Consider the following 5,814-nt stretch of genomic DNA (forward strand, 5'->3'; position numbering starts at 1 on the left):
TGAGTGTTATGTGTTTCAATTTGTTGAGTTTGAATTTCGTATGAGCATATGGTGTCATTGGTTCTCGCATCTAAGTAGTAGCATTCCATTCATGAGATCATATCTAAACATGCCTATTAACTCCGGAAATTGCGTTCTTTGTGATACATATATGTGAGCATTCGTTTTTATATCTACATCAATTCTCTCACATATAACTAGTATAGGGTGTGTAGTTAGAAAATCTGAGTGAAAATAGAGTGCAAATCTATTAAGGATAGAAGGAATTCTCTAAGGCATGTTACTACATTCAAAACATTGTTTTAATTGGTTAATTGTGAACTAGTAAGTAGTGACTATGATTAAGCATGTGCTTAAGTGTTAAATTGACTCAAATCTGTGGGAATGATAATCTTTAACATGTCATGTGCATTGGAAATCCCTGAGGCAAATGTTGGAAGGTTTAGATTATGTTTGTTTGCTTTGTCTTGTTTTATTTCTTTGTTTTGCTCGAGGACTAGCAAAAGCTAAGTGTGGGGGAATTTGATAGGAGCATTTTTATGCGACTTAATTGGCTTGTTCTCATGCATTTATGTTGTTTTTCCTTAGTTAGTTTAAGTGTTTAAAGTCATTTTCGTGCAATTTCAGGTTTTAGTGTCAAAGTATGCAAAAAGAAGCAATTTGGAGCATTCTAGAGCATTTTTGGGCCAAGATTGGATAGTGCAAGCATGGAGGCATGAGGATGGACGAATTTGAAGGCTTGAATTCAGTTAGGGAGCTGCAAGGGGGCCTAAAAAAACCTTATTTCTAGAAGGCTTTATCTATTCACACATGGTGCCTAATTTCTAGCTTGTCTCCTAGCCGTCCTAGCTTGTCTCCTAGCCGTCCTAGCTTGTCACTAGCCGTCCTACCTTGTCTCCTAGCCGTCCTAGCTTGTCTCCTAGCCGTCCTAGCTTGTCACTAGCCGTCCTAGCTTGTCTACTAGCCGTCCTAGCTTGTCACTAGCCGTCCTACCTTGTCTCCTAGCCGTCCTAGCTTGTCACTAGCTGTCCTACCTTGTCTCCTAGCCGTCCTATCTTGTCTCCTACCTTGTCCAAGCTACACACATATATCCTTTAAGTGTTTCATGTATAGAATTTCTGGTACAAAAAACCTTTTGGTTTCAACTAAGTTCAAAACCTTTCCTAGCCCTATAAATAAGGCTTTGCAGCAAGGCACTTTGGGGGATCACTCATTCACCCAATTTTCGTCCATTCATCTAGCCACACCACTCTACACATCCTAAAATCCTAGAAACACAATTCCAGCCAAACACTACACCTTGCAGTGCCTATCCTCCATCCAATTCCATAATCCCTGATCCTAAAACACATCCCAACCATCCCATCCACCTTTGTGCCGTAGCAAGGAGGAAGAAGGAAAGACTCTTGGATGCTCAAGCTTCGTCGTTGGTGCATTCTAGGTGTAATTCGTTTTATGATTTCAATGTTTAATTTATTTTCCTTTCATTTTGCTATGAACATGAGTGGCTAAACCCCTATTGGTTAGGGGTGATTTCAAAGCCATAACTATGTGTGCAAATTGATTTGATAAATTCCAGTTATGAGTTCTTGAATCGTGAATGCAATTGGCTTAACAGTGCGAGTAATAACGTATTTGTGTTTGTTAATTAGGGGTCGACACTTAATTGGCTTGCATGAATATGATGCTAGAATATAAGTTTGTTTCACATAATTGTCACACAATTATATTCACAAGTAGTGAAGGTTGCTAGTCACAATCGCGTTAAGTTCAATTCCTAGCATAAGTGTCATGATGTCATAGTCACAAGTGCTTTGTCAATGCTTATAGTTTTCATTGAACGTAATGATCTTTGATTGTATCTTTATTATGATGTCATGTAAATGAAAAGGTAACCCATGGTGTGGACATTGTATCAAGAGGCCTTTAAAACGCTCCCAACACTCATTGAAAGGTTCACCATCATCTTGTTTGAAGTTGAAGATTTGTCCCCTTAATGTGGCTGTCTTTTGAGTGGAAAAGAACTTCTCCAAGAACTTCTTAGCCACGGCATCCCATGTGGTGAGGGAACCTGGTGTTAGGGTCATCAACCAACTCTTGGCCCTATCTTTCAAGGTGTAAGGAAACACTCTCATCCTCAAATTTGCTTCACTTACTCCCTGCAAAGGTAAACCACTCACAACATTGTAAAACTCTTTAATATGAGCTAAAGGGTCTGATGCGAGATTTATATGCACACAAATTAAACCCTCTTTTTGTCGATTTGTAGTATAAGTATAAGTAGGGATCAAATTTTGGCGCCGTTGCCGGGGATTAGAAAATTTGCTAATCCCTTGGATTGTTTGTTTCTGTATTGTCTTTTAGATTTAGTTTTTTTTTATTTTGTTTGTTAAGAACAAGATGGCACTTGATAATGCTTCTCTTTTGTCACAACTCATGGAAAGGTCTCAAATGCAAAGAGTTGATATATTGAATCTTCAATCAAGGAATAACGTGTTTTCCAATACTTACAATTCGGATTGGAGTGATCATTCAAACTCTATGTGGTGGGAACCTCAAAATGCTCAACAAGGAGGATATTGGCAGCCACCACAACCTCATATTCAATATGCCCAACCAAACTCAAGTTCGTCAATAAATTATAATCAAAAGCTTGATGAATTAATTTGTTTGGTGCAGGGCTTACAAAATCAAGACAATGAGGCTCAACAAGAAGGATATTGGCAGCCGTATGAGGAGTTCTATTCAACGCCTATGCAGCCACCACAACCTGCCCAAAGTAATGTAGGTAATTCAAATGATAATGATACGATTTTTCAATTACTTACTACTCTGGAAAAGCAAATTGGGCAAATAGCGGAGTTCGAAGGACAATTTTGCGACCAAGGAGAACTCCCTAGTTCAACCATTGCAAATTAGAAGGGAGAATTTGAAACCACCAATGCTTTCATGTTGAGAAGTGACAAGGAGGTTGGAACGGACCCTCAACCATCAAAATCAAATCACAAGGAAGAGGAATACACCCAACCCACGGAAAGGGTGGAAACACCTTTACCGGAGGCACCTATTGCTCCTATGCCATCTAATACAGGTATGGTTGTTCCAAATTTCATTATTTTTAACCCCGTTCCAACAAGTATCCCTATTCCTTGCAGATTCATGACTTCCAAGGAAGAAGAAGGTGAAAAAGACATCTTGGAAGCCCTTCCAAAGGTGACAAGTAGGGAATGTCATGAATCCATCAAAGAGGACGTTCTTGAAACCACAAAATCCAAAGAAGTTAAATTTGATGACATTGGACAAGTAATAACCATCACTTGCAATCTGGCCAAGTCCAATATCCCTGAAACTTTCAAATGAGTGGTATTTGTCATTGAGTTCTTGTCGGACAAAACAAGTAAGTATTTTTTTCCAAATTCCATTAGATTTTTTACTAACTTGCTATTTTTTTTTTAATCAGGCACCTACACTAGAATTCAAACCAATGCCGGTTCACTTCAAGTATCACCTTCCATTCAAGGACCAATTCCATGCCGTTTGATTTTATTTATGTTAATAAAAAAAAAAAAAAAAAAAAAAAAAAAAGATACTAAACATGGAGAAAGGTGGTGCTTCACAAAGGTTGTTTGCGTGAAGTCCCACTACGAGGCGCAGAAGCGGAAGGCGCAGAAGCGGGAGGCATAGAAGCGGGAGGCATCGAAGCGGAAGGCATCGGAGAGGGAGGCATCGGAGCTAGAGCATTCCAGGCCTCAATACTTGGCCAAGCACTGGATGACCCAGGAAAAAGGTGCCTCTGGAGATAAGACGCAAGCCTTTGACGGTCACTGTGAATTCGACCCTCAGATTCTTGCAGCTCATCAAGCTTCCTCTTCATCCCCGACGAATAGTTATTTGCAAGCACATGCAAACTTCTATTCTCGTACTTAAGCTGCTGGATCTCTTGCTTAAGTCTTTCCACCTCTGCCATCAACGATTCCACCTGACGGGAGCGGGCAAGCAGGCGTAGGCCCATGTTGGACACAGAGCTCGCACACTGAACACTAAGTGCGAGGGACTCTTGAACGGCCAACTCATCGGACCGTCCTGACAGCAGCCTACTATCTTTTGGAGTGAGGAGGTTTTTAGCTACTATTGTAGCTGTTGTGGCGTCCTGCATCACAGAGTCTTCACCTGAAAGAGGACCGTTAGAAGATAAAAAAGAAGGGCGCCATACATTACCTTGACGGGGCGCAACCGGATCGCTGCTGAGACTCAAATCTAAGCTAAGGTTCGATGAGTTTGCCATTTTTTTTCAAAAGTGTTCAAAGAAAAGGGATGGAGTTAAATTTCAAAGGGCCGGAGTCGATTTTCAAGAATGGGAAATCTTCAGAGTGTGTATGTTGGCGGTGATCGATAGCTCTATAAAATGCCAAGGCGACGCGTCCACCGATTCAAAGAGCCGGATTTTCCGGCGTAAGTTAGGCGACGCTCCCTCGGCTTTTCAGAAAACGCGTTCAACTTTGTCAAAAGATTTCTGACAAAGCTGAAAACACGTGGAGGCCATCATCGCAACTACACGTCTTTAGCCGACAAGCGCAAAGTTCGGCGACGCTTTCTCTGCTTTTCAGAAAACGCGTGCAGCTTTGTCAAAAGGAGCCGCATCTGCATTACCACGTGTCGTTCAGAAAGCGAAGGGGCGTCGTTCAGAAATCGAAGGGGCGTCGTTCAGAAATCGAAGGGGCGCCTGCTCAGAAATCGAAGAGCCGAATTCAAAGATCGAAGAGGCGCCACTATTTCAAAAAGCCGGAGTTGCGGGATCAAAACGTTTGTCGACAAAGGTAAAAAGTACCACCACTTGATATTATCTCTATATATGTCGACCTTCGTCTTTTATGGCAGGGAAAACCTGAAGAAAATGCCTAACTCTCCCTCACCTCTGAGGGCGCACTCCCAGCAAAGCCTTTCAAAATACTCAATTCTTTCTTCTTCCCCAAAGATGATACCAGATGCCTGGAGTACATATGACCCAGGAGGAAATGGCGGATTGAAGCATGTGCTGATTCATTCACCGCTTCTTCAAAGCAAAGGTATCTCATATCATCAAGGTCAAAAGCAAAAGTATCTCATATCATGCTCTTTCCCTGTCTTTTTCTTTGTCCTTTTTCTTACTCGCATGGCAAAGTAAAAGAAGCAATCAGCCGGCACTTGGAGTCAATCTTCCGATCTGGAGCCAACTGCTTGGAATCTATTCCTGATTGCTTACCTAGCGTTGCTCTCGAGTAGTCATCTTCAACGGTTGATACACTTCCGGAGAAGGGACCACTTCTGCAAAGGGGAGCGAGTAAGGCAAGTGAAAATGATACATTGAAGCATGTGGAGACAAACATAGGCTGAGTTATCCTCCAACCCTTTTCAATACGAATTGGAAAGATTGAACAAAGAAACAGATAAAAGGGATAAGCTCAGACCTTCAGGGGAGACCCTAAAGGGAATCCTGCTGCCCAGATCAAGAGTAGCACAAAGGAAAATCAACGATGGGCGGCAACCAGTTCGAGAGTAAGCCTGTGGAATCATCAAGATCAAGCCTCAATGCAATCAACAAAGAGAAGATGGAAGTTACACTCCATAACCAGATTTGCGTCCCTAAACTCTTCTCTTTGTTAATTACATTCTGCCATGTTTAGTATGTTTAAGTGCTTTTTGTGTATTTACTTATGCTTTGTGTGAATCTATGCTTAAAACATTGAGGACAATGTTTGATTTAAGTGTGGGGGGGGGGGTAACTAAGTATGTTGATGCAAATTCGTTGAATTTTATCACCCATAACTTCAAGTG

General features: G+C 41.4%; 1 non-coding gene across 1 annotated transcript; it reads left to right on the top strand.

Moving 5' to 3' along the window:
* The first annotated feature begins 1,893 nt into the window (after positions 1–1,893).
* On the top strand, positions 1,894–2,004 carry LOC148698565 (small nucleolar RNA R71). The gene has a single exon (XR_015960247.1). It is a non-coding gene; the product is annotated as a small nucleolar RNA R71 (small nucleolar RNA).
* Positions 2,005–5,814: the final 3,810 nt, after the last annotated feature.

This window comes from Pyrus communis, chromosome 2 (genome assembly GCF_041283825.1).
Source record: "Pyrus communis isolate YQ-2024b chromosome 2, ASM4128382v1, whole genome shotgun sequence".
In the NCBI taxonomy this organism is placed as follows: Eukaryota; Viridiplantae; Streptophyta; class Magnoliopsida; order Rosales; family Rosaceae; genus Pyrus; species Pyrus communis.